Here is a 13,206-nt window from a genome sequence, read left to right as displayed (position 1 = left end):
AGGTAATGTGCACATTAACATATCATGTCCTAACTGTATGTAAAATTTGGTACATAAAATTACCCTTAAAGACAGACAGAGCAAAAACAATATGTCTCTTTTTGAAAATGGGGGGAGGGGGGGGAACATTATGATATGCCAATCAAACCTAAATTAAGAGTAAATCCAGAATCAAAATCATGTGAACCACAAAACTTAATAGACTTGGAGGATGTTTTTAGAAAAGCAGAGGATGCTTACTCTACCGGTGTTCTGTTGACACAGGCTCAAAAAGCATGATGAACAATGCATGAACGTTAAAATGGGAAACTTGAATGTGTATGAATGAACTCCATGAGAATTGTCTGGTTTACACAGGTTTCTGGTTTATCCAGGGTTTGTTCAACAAAGGTTTCTGGTTTCTCCAGGGTTTGGTTTACACAGGTTTCTGGATTATCCAGGGTTTGGTTTATACAGGTTTTACTGAATTTTGGTTACATTGAACTAAATGGTTTCGATACATGCTGCAGTGTATGATACTCATTATGCCTAAATTATTTCTTTTTTTATTATTTCTTGATTAGCTCATGACATAAACAAATGAAGCAAAATTAGATAATGATATAAATTTGATTAATTCAACAATCTAATGAGAAATTCATGTCTTATTTACATAGCAATCAAATAAATATCTTACTAACTATATTACATAGTAGGATTGTTGTAAAATATGGTTGGGATGTTTTAAAATGGATTCTAGGAATATTATCCCATTTATGTCAGTTATCTTGTGTAAATGTTTTGAATGGTTTAAAGTGATTTCTTCGCAATACTTGAATTTATGTATGTCCTATATCAAATAAACTTGGAGGATAAGAAAAGTTTTAAAAGCAGTTTGTATCTATACAGAATTAATGGCAATAAAAAAGGGAAGAAAAACATTGTAATGTTATTAAAATACTGTCCTTTACTTATCTGTTCCTGTTCCAACTGTCCACCCCTTACATCTACAATGCCACTATCAGTAAAAGATTTTGTAATATGCTCCCATAGTGTTATGAAACTGTACAGCTCTCATTCAAAGTCAGTTTAATTGCCATGCACAGCAGTCTTCATATCTTCATACTTTATATTTTTTAAAGAGTTTTTGCCAAGTATTTCATGTTATATTTGAAAAGGAACATCATGTATCAAGCTTCTACTAGACAACTCAATTATAAAGTTCTGAAACAATAGGCATCTTTTTTTATGGTGCATTGTGCACTTCAAAAGTGCAATAATTGGCAAAGAAATCTGTAAGGGAAATTACAATAACCTGTAATAAAGTCAAGGTCCCTGAATGATCTAATTAACTAACGCCAATCTAAACATTATCCAAGTCATACTTTAGATAACCTACTGGTATTTCGGTTTGTAGGGTAAAAATATTTTGGCTATGTAATTCAGCCAGACCTTGAAATATAATTTTTAGTTATTAAGATATAAGAATTTATTCATGTTATAAGATATCGCAATTATTCAGGTTATAAGAATTCATTCATGTTATAAGAATTTATTCAGACTATAAGAGAGTAATCAAAGGAACCGAGATTTTAGTGGAAATCAAAAGAATGCAATCCAGGGACAAAACTGGACATGGAAAACAGACAAATACAACAAAGAACATAAAATAACCAAAATACATACAAAGTAACAAAAGTAAATGAGCAACTTGGACTGCACTAAAAACTGGGAGCATGGACCAGGTGCACTGGTAGGGTAAGCATCCTCTGCTTTTCAAGAAACACCCGCCAAGTTGCTCATAAAAAAGATATATGAATTTTTTCATGTTATAAGATATAACAATTTATTCAGATACAAAATGTATAAGAATTTATTCAGTGTTATACAAAATGTATAAGAATTTATTCAGTGTTATAAGATACAAAATGTATAAGAATTTATTCAGGTTACGATACAAAAAGATTAAGAATTTATTTAGGTTATAAGACATAAGATTTTATTTAGGTTATAAGATACAAAATGTATAAAAATTTATTCAGGTTATAAGATATAAGATTTTATTTATGTTATAAGATATAAGATTTTATTTAGGTTATAAGATACAAAATGTATAAGAATTTATTCAGGTTATAAGATATAAGAATTTATTCATGTTATAAGAATATATTCATGTTATAAGAATTTATTCATGTTATAAGAATATATTCATGTTATAAGATATAATATCAGACTAAATTTTTGGAGAAAACAAATTTGAACTGATTTTTTTCTGCATTGCATTGAAACTTATGATAGCAGAATGAGGCCATGTGAAAATTATGTTTCATGTCTTTCCCACAAGATAGTTATACAGTCCCTGAACTATTTGATGGATCAATGAGCAATGACAGAATGATCACTGACAAATTGATAACTGATGACCGGTGACCAATCTTAATGCAGTTTCATTATGTCAAATGATGAATGATCGGGTTCATGAAAAAACTTCTGTTTTGAATGAACTCAATATATAAACATATCACATTTATCTTAAGTTCAAGATATTTGATCCACATAACATAGGTTGTTAAAAGTTAAACAAATATAAAATAAAATTAATAATTGATGTCAAAATCTATTGCATTTAGTAAATATGTGTAAATTTGACAAACATAACAACAAAATGTGTAAGAGTAATCAAGGGAACCAAGGTTATAGCGGTAATCAAAAGAATGTATTCCAGGGACAAAGACCAGACATGGAAAACAGTCATACACAACAAAGAACATAAAGTAACTAAAATCATACATACAAAGCAACAAAAGTAAAATATATTAATCTCTTAGAGGTCACATGATGCTATCACATGATCAGTTTGATGGATCTATGACTGATGGGAAACTGATTGATGACTGATAACTGATCGCAAATATAGTTGCATAGATCGGGTCAGGTACTGTATTGTCTCTCAAGAAACTATGTCATTCCCAAAAGAAATTTATCTGGTTCCCTCAAAATAATATATCGTTCCCACAAGTTATTATGTCGTTCCCTCAAGATACTATGTCATTTCTTCAACATATTTACCGTAGTCATTTTCTCAATAAAATTTGTTTTTCTCTCAATATATAAAGTTGTTCGCTCAAGATATCATGTCATTCTCTCAGGATAATATGTTGTTCCCTCAAGATACTATATGGTTCCATCATGATGCTATTTCATTCCCCCAAGAAATCAATTATTGCATCAAGATATTACCTATCTATATAACTATCTTGAGGGAATTACACAGTATCTTGAGGGAATGACACAATATATTGAGGGAATGATATACTATATTGAGGGCAGAAAAAACTTCTTGTGGGAATGACATAGAATCTTGAGGTAATAACATGATAAATTGAGGGAACAAAATATCTTCTTGTGGAAATGACAGTATCTTGAGGGAATGACATAATGTATCAAGGGAACAAAATATCTTCTTTTGGTAATGACATAATGTATTGTGGGAACAAAATAAATTTTTATGGGAATGAAATAGTAACTTGAGGGAATGACATAATATATTGAGGGAACAAAATATCTTCTTGTGGGAATGACACAGTATCTTGAGGGAATAACACAATGTATCGAGGGAACAAAATATCTTCTTTTGGGAATGACATAATATATTGAGGGAACAAAATAACTTCCTGTGGTAATGACATAGTACCTTGAGGAAACCTACAACTATCTTGTGGGTACAACATATTATTTTGAGGGAACAAGATAACTTTTCGTGGGAGCAACTTAGAATAAATTAGCCTAATTCTGCAACTGTTGAAACTTGAACAAAATACCATTTTTGAGAAATGCTAACTTTGAAATATATTGTATGAATCTGAAACCACCAAACTTTAACCATATTTTATGGTTGTCGTCACAAGATCTTAGATCGTTACAGTGTATCCATCTCATCTACTTCATAAGAACAGATTTGTTCAACATGTCATAGTTTTCTTTTCCTCTTATGCCTACTGTGGACTTGACTTTTTTATGAGCAACTCAGCAGGGGTTTCTAGAAAAGCAGAGGATGCTAACCCAACCAGTGCACATCATCCATGCTCCAAGTTTCTCGTGGGTCTGAGTTGCTCATTTACTTTTGTTACTTTGTATGTATTATTTTGGTTACTATGAAGGTACTTTTGTTTGTTGGTACCAATTTTCATGGTTTATGAGAAAATCATCAGTTCATGGATTCTTAAATTCATGGATTTGAAACTCTATCAGACAAACGAATGGGAAATTTTCTTTTTGTTTGGTACCAAATTTTGAGGTTCCCAAAACCCTTGAAGACCACAAAAATTGGCATCCCATGAACAATAATACTTTCACAGTATTTTATATTCTTTGTTGTGTGTGTCTGTTTCACAGGTCTGGTCTGACCCTAGATTACATTCTTTTGAGTTCCACTATAATCTTGGTTCCCTTGATTACTCTTCAACAAAAGAATGTTTCAGTATTGATTTGGTCCTCTGAATATGCCACAGAATTGTCTGCCAAAGTAAGTTATTTCTTTCAGTGTTTTAAGAACAAACTAATTAAGACCAAACAGTGAATTTATTTTTGAAAATCTCTGTAGAAAAGTAGTTTTAAAGCAATTATCAACACATCGTTTGCTGTGAACAACATAAAACAATTTCCTGCAAATTTCAAGACCATTAAACCACAATGAAGGAAACACACTTTTACACAAATCAACACCTTCAAAAAAAATGTTTCAATTAGAAAATTCAACTTCAAATAAATCAACAAAAGTGTTGAAAAGAAAATGATCTTTTTCCAGTTGTCTTGAACACTAATTTACTTTTGATAGCTCTCCTTAGCACAAACTGAAACTGTATTTAAGGAGGTAGGCCTAGGGAAAGGGACACAACTCTTAAAAATCATTGAAACGTTTGTATTCAGCATTTTACATCAATCATATGTAAGCATCTAATTAACTTGGATTCATTTTATTCTGCTTCAAATGAAAGCTTGAGACGCTTTGGTAAAATTGAATATAATACAAACATATCACTGATTTCATGAGTTATGTCCCTTACCCTAGGTTGACCTCCTTAAATTAGATTACGAAGTAAGGTACCCTACATCACAAAATGATATAAGTTTGTAAAACTTGACTTTTTGAAGAAAAAGAAAAAATGAGCCTCAATTAAATTGTACCTTGTTTTATTACACTATAAAGGGATATCTAAATAGCATTATACTGCATGATGAAGTAAATTATTGAAACTTTGAATTAAAACATCTTGTTGAAAGCTGGTCTGAAGAAATTGAACAGCATTGTTACTGAGATCAAGGTTTCAGTTCTTGACTCATGCAGTATATGTTTTACCACATACCAGAAAAATAAGATAAAAATCTTTAGTACCAGATAATATAACTGTGAAAGTTCCATGAACTCCACAGTGAACTGGTTGACCTTCATAGCATTGATGACATATCACTATTGACCATTACCGATAGTCTCTAATTGAACATGAGCAATATGATAGGTGTTTCTAGACAAGATATTAACCTACCTGAGTGCACCTGATCCATGTTCAAAATTTGTTTCTAGGGGTTTAAGTTGCTTATTTACTTTTGTTGTTTCAACCTTATTTTTACATTCATATTAATCCACTGAGTTAGAGCGATGCTCACTAAATCTATAAACATACGCAAAATTTATAAGGGACTTTGAAAAAAGGAAGCAGATGACCGAGGAAGATGAAAAGGGAGACAAGTCATCATGTATAAGCCATATACCAAAAAATTTAATCATTCCTATGGGTGCTGAGATATCTGCAACGGAAAATTTCCCAATACCTCACATATAAACAATTTTCAGTTGCTCGAAAGACAGGAAGCAGATGAACTAGAAAACTGGAAAAGGGAGACAAGAAAATCTGTTAGCTATGAATGGAATGACAGAGGAGATGACAGATGGACACCACATCACAATATACAGGTACCCCCTATTCTATCAAAGGATATGATAAAGGGTTGAACACAGTTTAAGTAACATCCAAAGCTCACTGTTTATAAATCCCAGGTACAGCAAAAATAATAATTGTCCATCTGTGAGTAAAGCTTACCAAGTGATACCCCATACCCATCCCCAGAAGCAATTTAATAAAAACTCCAAAGTTATTCAGTTGGGAAATCCATTTCATAGCATTAGATGAGTTGCAGATAAAAACTGGGGATGCATAGACACAAAGACAGACAGTATGACCACTAGACCTGTAAACCTCCTGCTTTTAATGAGGAGGGGGTGTTTATAAAGTGTAGATATGAACCACAAACATTAAATACAAAAACACACAAAACTGACAGTAACAGGGCAACCACGACTGCATAGAAGCAGGTGTACCGGTAGTGTAATAATTCCCATCATTTTACTAAAACACCCTGGAAACCCTCAGGGTAGGTTTTTCTAAATATAGAAATCAAAAATAGACAACATTGCTAAACCATCCCCCATAAGAACTTAATTTTCATGCACGTTACTTCGTGATGAAAACAATGAATAACATAAAGGTGTTTACATCAACATAAAAATTTTGGAATGTTACATGTAAACAAATTGTTGTGGTCTACCCAGCTGATTACAAAGATAAATATATATAAATATACATGTACATGCATTCTTTAACTAAGGACTTCTACTATCAAATTTTGTTGATGGCAAGTCAAATTCTACAAATTCTATTGCTATAATTTGATAGAGGAACTGACTGTTTTGTTAGTTGCAGGGGTATAAAAACACTGTTATTGTAATTGTAAAACCATTAACTGTGTAATTTACATAAAAATCAGATGGTTGATCCATAAGTCTACATCCACCCACAAAGGAGAAACATAACCTCAAGAGAACTGTACCATCTAAACATTGGTGACCAATTTTCTCCAATCTGACGTCTGCTCACTAATCAAATGATATAATAGAAAACATCCATGATTTTGCCCCTATCAGTCTTGCCATCAGGATTTCTTAGCCAAAAATGTTTACTTCATCAAATGCTTGTATATGCCAAAATTCTTAACATGACAGGCTAGATTAATGTCTGCAGAAATCACTATAATATTGGATAATATATCTGTCAGGCAACACACAAATATTCTTTAGTTATATGCAATTTGGTAAAATTACTGTATTTATCTAAAAGGTTGTTATTTGAAGCACCCATATTTGCTGAACTGTAATTCACAAGTTTGTCTATACGTCGAAATTGAATTCATTTTTTTATGGCTTAAAGTTCTTCATAATTCCTCAATAGTACATGACAATATTCCACGTCAACTGTGGTAAAATCTATTGGAAACACAGGCTTGGATCTGCAGATTTTAGAAAAAGGGTATCCACGGTTTATTTTGCTAATTTTTTGTCTAAAATTTGTGCAAAATTGTCCAAGAAAAGAGGGAGGTTGACATTTTGAACCCCCCTCCTCCTGAATCTGCTACTTGGAACAACATCAATGTAGCATGCAAATTAACATATCAAAGAAAAAAGCTTGCCTGTTATGGAATTGAAATACCCTGAACTTGGATTAATTACCTCTTCTTGAAAAGGTCTGTGAAAAATCTTCTATATTCATCCACACTTATATCTGATCCCCGATGTTCACAAATGCTTCATTTAATCCATTGAACGGTTAATGAGAAATTGACAGACAGACAGACAGACAGACAGACAGACAGACAAAGTATTCCTTTATATTCTCTAATTTTAGTCTGTAGGGGATATAAGAACATCAGACAATTTAGTTATATCATGCCAAACAGAGCATAAACACTCTAGGAAAGCTTAAAAGGTGTATACAGGCATATTTAAAGGGAAGGGCCTGCTCCATAGATTTACTTTTAACATAACCAAAATTTTCAAGCATAAGGGGGTCTAGTCTCCACTTGAATCTGCCTATGGTTTAAAAAAAATGTTAAAATTTAATTTTCATCAACTTAAGGGCAATCCAAAAAACAAAACAAAAAAGTACTGTTTAATTATTTATTTTCATGGGGATAAAATTTTGTTGTTTTGTCCTTCAAACTGATTTCATCGGAACAAATGTTTATGGTTTTCGATTCATTTTTTTTTGGTTATGGGAATTACTCTCCGATTTGCTGTATTCTTACATATGAACTGCAAAGTTCCCCAAACCTACTTTGCAAGGCAGATGGGAGATTCTTTTGCATAAAGTAGTTTTCATTGATACCATGTTTTGGATTCATTAACTACAATAATACAATGTTAGTTCCCTTCAGCTCAGATATTCACCTTTACATAATGTGAAAATCAAAGTTTTCACTAAGACACAGAAACAAATAAATTCATGCGACTGGCCTAAGATTTCTTACCAACAGAGAATCTGAATGACTTTACCATACCTTTATTACAAGAGTACTTTATTGTAAAAGATGCTGGGGGAAAATTTGGTGTAGTGATTAATAAGGTCTCCATTATGTCAATTTGTATAAAATTCAATTGCTCAAAAATTCTCTGAATGCCTTTGTAAAAGTCAGATTGTCATTCATCAGTTGTAATAGCTGTTAATCGATTTATTTACATTAAGATGGTATTATTATTTATGAATGCATACCTGTTCACCCTCCCACATAAGGGAGGAAGACACTTACAAAACCAATGGAAAATTTATAATCTCACACATAAAAATTAACAATTTCTGGAGGTTTTTGGTTAAAATAACAACATTTTCTATGAAAAATACTGACTTAATGAATTGTTTTACATCAAATATTTGCTTTTGTGTAAAAAGCTCCCACATGAACTGTTTCTATTATTAACAGGTATGTGAATGTATTCTGAAGTATCTACCTGGACTTTGAAAGAAGGAATAATATAAGGGCAAAAGAGGTTCATACCACTAGCATTGAACTGTTCAAACACAATATAAAGACCACATACTCACAGGCATTTGGGGTATGAATGGTTTTGAGAAAAAAAGGGGGGTGGTCAAAATAATTTTGTGTCCCCAGTGCGAGTTACAATACTCACAAATACATAAAAATCAATAAAACATTTAATCCACTTGTAGGAAAAAAATTGACAAAGCTTACAGCTCACTCCTTACTGTGAATTGTTGACTAGAAATAAAGGACTCAGAAATAATACCAGAATTCAGAAAACCATTTTAACTTAAGATAGTAATGGATTATAAGACTCCACTTCCTAACAAAACCAAATTTCAAGAGTTATATAAACTATGGACCAGAGATACATGTTTATGACCATGAAATTTATGGACTAATCTATAGGATGTTAAAGATAGGACCCCATTTCCTTCCCAAATCAAACTGCTAGAGCTATATTAGAACAAGAGTTATTGCACTTGATTTGATCTATAAGCAGAAATATTAAACAAATCATAAAAAAACAAAGATAACAAAAAAGACCACATGATCTATTTACTGTTTTGTCCACTCTATTAATTTAAGACTCCTCTACATAAAAGCAATATCATTAATTGAAATGGCAAGATCAGTTCTGAAGTAATTGCCCTTAGGTTCACCTGTAATATACAACCATTCAAAATGACATAGATAATAAAAAGAGCAATACATTCTTCTATTCATTTTTGATAAGCTTTCAATAAACATATATAATGTCACTTATTCAAAAGGCAAGATCAATTTTAGAGTTACTGTCCTTGAGTTGACCTGTAACCAAAAATGTAAGATCATTCAGAAATAACATAAATAAAAAAGACCACAAACTGTGTCTACAACTGGTTGTTGACAAAGTTTATAACCTTTCTCTCAATTAATTTTAATGGCAAGCTCAATACAAGAGTTACTTCCCTTTATTGGATCAAGGAGTATAGTCATAGAAGACTTAAGAATAACACACCAAATCAATAGACAACTTTTATCTTCTTTGCATCTACAATTTATTAATGACAATCTTTTATAGCCTTTCAAATTGAATGGCAAGATGAATTTCAGAGTTACTGCTCTTGAACAGATCAAGGACCAATCATATAAGACTAAAAATAATACTCACAATCAATATATAGACAAATTTATCTACAATTCATCAAAGACAAAGCTAATTTGATCATCACAATAGAAATGCCAACAAAATGGACCAGTCAATAATTATACAATATTTTTATACATATTTCATCAATGTATAATTATTTGTCCATCTAATGACATCTCTATCAATCAACTATATTTCAACCAGACCATCAGGATTACAAAGTACATTCAGGAAACATAAGAGTCAGGTTATAGACATGTGTTGTGCTCATTAGTTTTAGTATTGATTGATTGATTATGGTTTAACATCCTATAGCAGATATTCCATGAATTTCAGGACCAGCATGATTGACCAATTGAACAAGTAACACACTGTGAGCGGGATCTTAACTGTGCTAGCTCACAGAAGGAACAGTCCAGATGAAGGCATTACAACCCACTTTGACACCTTATAATGACCCTGAGTCATCTAGTCACGTAACTCCCATAATACTGCATGCTTAGCAGAGAAGCAATGACTACCAATTTTGAAGTCTGAGATGTGACTTGACTGGGAATCGAACCCAAAACCTCCTACATTCGAGTGTAGCAGGCTACCTTGAGATCACCAAGTCAGTAGTAATAGTTGTAATGCAAACCACTTAAAATTTGTTTTTCTCATGTTCAAATGCATTGTTGTAATACATGTACAGGTAGTGGAGATCCAATATTTCAGGTTAGGGGGTGTAAATAAAATTAAAGGGAAAACAAAGTAACGCAAAAAATTTGGGGGTAATATTTAAGAATAAACGAAGATTTAATGCCCGAAATAAACCAAATTTTAGAAGGGGCATTTGCCTGCAACACTTTTTCTTGAATCTGTGCCTGAGCAATTAAATATTTAAAGATTCTTAACTTTGAAAAGCATGAAATGTCTGCTAATTAATTAATAACTACAATTGTTCAATTCATCATGAAAAAAGGTGTAAATATATCATTAAGTGGCAAACAATTTGATAATACTTTGCAGATAGCTTCCCATCAGTCACTGAAGATGATAAAGCCCGTATCTCTCATATACATTTTTCTTTTAATCAAAAGAAAAAAGTTGTCTTCTTACAAATTATCACCTTATATATTTAGTTCATGGTTAACCAGTCAGAGTGCTACTAATTGGTTGGTTTTGTTTTCATAATCTGAGCACAGAGTTTTCAGCTTTTTTATTCAAAGATCTGAAACAGATCAGATACACAACTCAAATCATGCTACCTAATTAAATTTTGGAAACAAATCCAGGCTATGCAATATAGATACAACTGAATTAAAGGTTAAATATTTTAACAGGGTTTTCATATGAATAAAATAAATGTCAACGGCCGACACGGCATTACTCATAGGTGGATCCAAAAAGGTGGTGGACCTAAAGCTTTATGTCTGACAAACCTAAGGTTGATGCCTGACAGAAGGATTTATGGAAATACAGACCATCAGACTCAAACTTAACATAAAATAGCGTGGGAAATTATGAGTAGTTTATATAACCCAAACCATCATTAACTTCTGTTTTGTTATACAATGTAACTTGGATTAAACTCAATGTACAAGACACTAACTTTGACAATCCTTTTAAAATAAGACTTCAGTATCAGTCTTTATAAAAATCAGACAGGAGGTGATTAATGTATGTCAAAAACCAACCAAATTCAGTTTAATTTCTTGTTCAGAAACAGTTCCTGATCACATAACCAGGCTTAGTTTTTCATTTGGGGGTTGCACTTTTGAGATAAAAATTATGATGATTGTACATGAAATTGGAAGTTTGCAAGAGTTATCATTCTTGATTTTGTTTGATTTGGTTGATTTTAGTGGGAGATAAATGTAATATTTTCTAAAACATGCAGATCTGAATACAGAAACAAATATTACTATGTAAATATATAGCATATGTAGATTGACAAAGCATTGCTTGTTTGGTGGATTTTCTACACCATGAATCATTGTACTATTTGAATTGTCTGAATTTTATGTGGACTGGTACTTAATAACTTTAAGATCAAACAAGCTTGGTTAAAATTGGTCAAGGGGTTTTCATGTAGTAGAGCAGAATTTGAAAAGTATACAGACCACAGTTGCTAAGTGATGGCATAGCTCATAGTTATGGATATTTACAGGGATCATTTTGAGAGGGGGGTCATGGCCCATTAGCCCATAAAATGTAAAAATTACCTAAAAAGATTGGAAGGCAATTGGGTCAATGGCCAATTTTTTGTGTGTAAAATTAATGTATTATTCATGTTATTGGCCCACTGAATTATTTGAAATCACCCATTTCATGTCACAATATGAGAAAATTCAAGAGTTATCTATGCATTTAGTCCAGAAAAGCTTATATCGTAGTATCTCACCATAAGAATCTACATTCAAAATTCAGCAGTATTTCTGAAAATTCCTATAACTATTTGCAAGTTATCTGACGTCACATGGATGAGCACGTAATTAGACATACAGGCTGAAATTGGTATCTTAACATGTAATGGCATGAGGTAAATTTTCCCATGTGCTAATTGATATTATATGCAAACAATCAGGTAGAAATTATCGATACCAAACATAGATTTATTAGTAAACACACTGAAATCAATCTACTTTTATTTTTAGTAGTTCAGTTATATTGGTTTCTATTTAAGACACACAAAGTGGTTCAACTGTTAATGTCACAACAGAAGGGGAAAAAATATATATATGTACATCTTCAACATCATTTTACAAATTGAAATATAAATCTGCCTAAATTATACAAATTAGATACAGTGAATCCTGTGTAGACTAAATCCATAGACTATAAAGTTAGTTTCTTTAAGATAGGTGGGTTGTTTATCAAGGCTCAGAACATTGAAAGTTATGTAAAGGGAATTTTAAAAGAGTGTCTTGTTTCAATGTATATGTGACATTAGATATTTTGATTCTGCAGAATCAAAAACCCAAAAATGCCAACAAAATCTTCATTAAAAACAACTGGTATACCATTTGATCATCTATACATTTTCTTCAAACACTGCCATTGGATAATTACATCAATCTCCCCCATCATCAGCCTCACAACTGTTACCCAGATGACTGACTGATGAACCAGTCTATGAGCAATCAGTTCATTTGGCGACTCTATGGATATAACAACTACAGGAAATGTAGTTTGTGAAGGAAATTTCTACATTGCTCTTATAATATCAATATTTTATACAGGTG

General features: G+C 31.9%; 2 protein-coding genes across 3 annotated transcripts in view; one reads left to right on the top strand and one right to left on the bottom strand.

Annotated features, from left to right (window-relative positions):
• The window catches only part of LOC148606456 (5-taurinomethyluridine-[tRNA] synthase subunit MTO1, mitochondrial-like), a 101,654-nt gene that overhangs the window by 28,692 nt on the left and 59,756 nt on the right, over positions 1-13,206 (bottom strand). The gene's annotated exons all lie outside the window — the stretch shown is intronic.
• The window catches only part of LOC148606457 (sphingosine 1-phosphate receptor 2-like), a 28,032-nt gene continuing 27,875 nt past the window's right edge, over positions 13,050-13,206 (top strand). Inside the window, exon 1 of one of the 2 annotated variants that reach the window (XM_088545007.1) lies at positions 13,050-13,203. The gene's annotated coding sequence lies outside the window, so the exon portion shown is untranslated. The remainder of the gene's footprint in view (positions 13,204-13,206) is intronic. The other variant, XM_088545009.1, reaches the window with a different exon arrangement.

This window comes from Perna viridis, chromosome 9 (assembly GCF_037379345.1).
Source record: "Perna viridis isolate PV_CMFRI_1.1 ecotype Kerala chromosome 9, ASM3737934v1, whole genome shotgun sequence".
NCBI classification, from domain to species: domain Eukaryota; kingdom Metazoa; phylum Mollusca; class Bivalvia; order Mytilida; family Mytilidae; genus Perna; species Perna viridis.
Note: the sequence above shows the minus strand (reverse complement) of the source record. Positions and strands in the feature narration are given on the sequence as shown.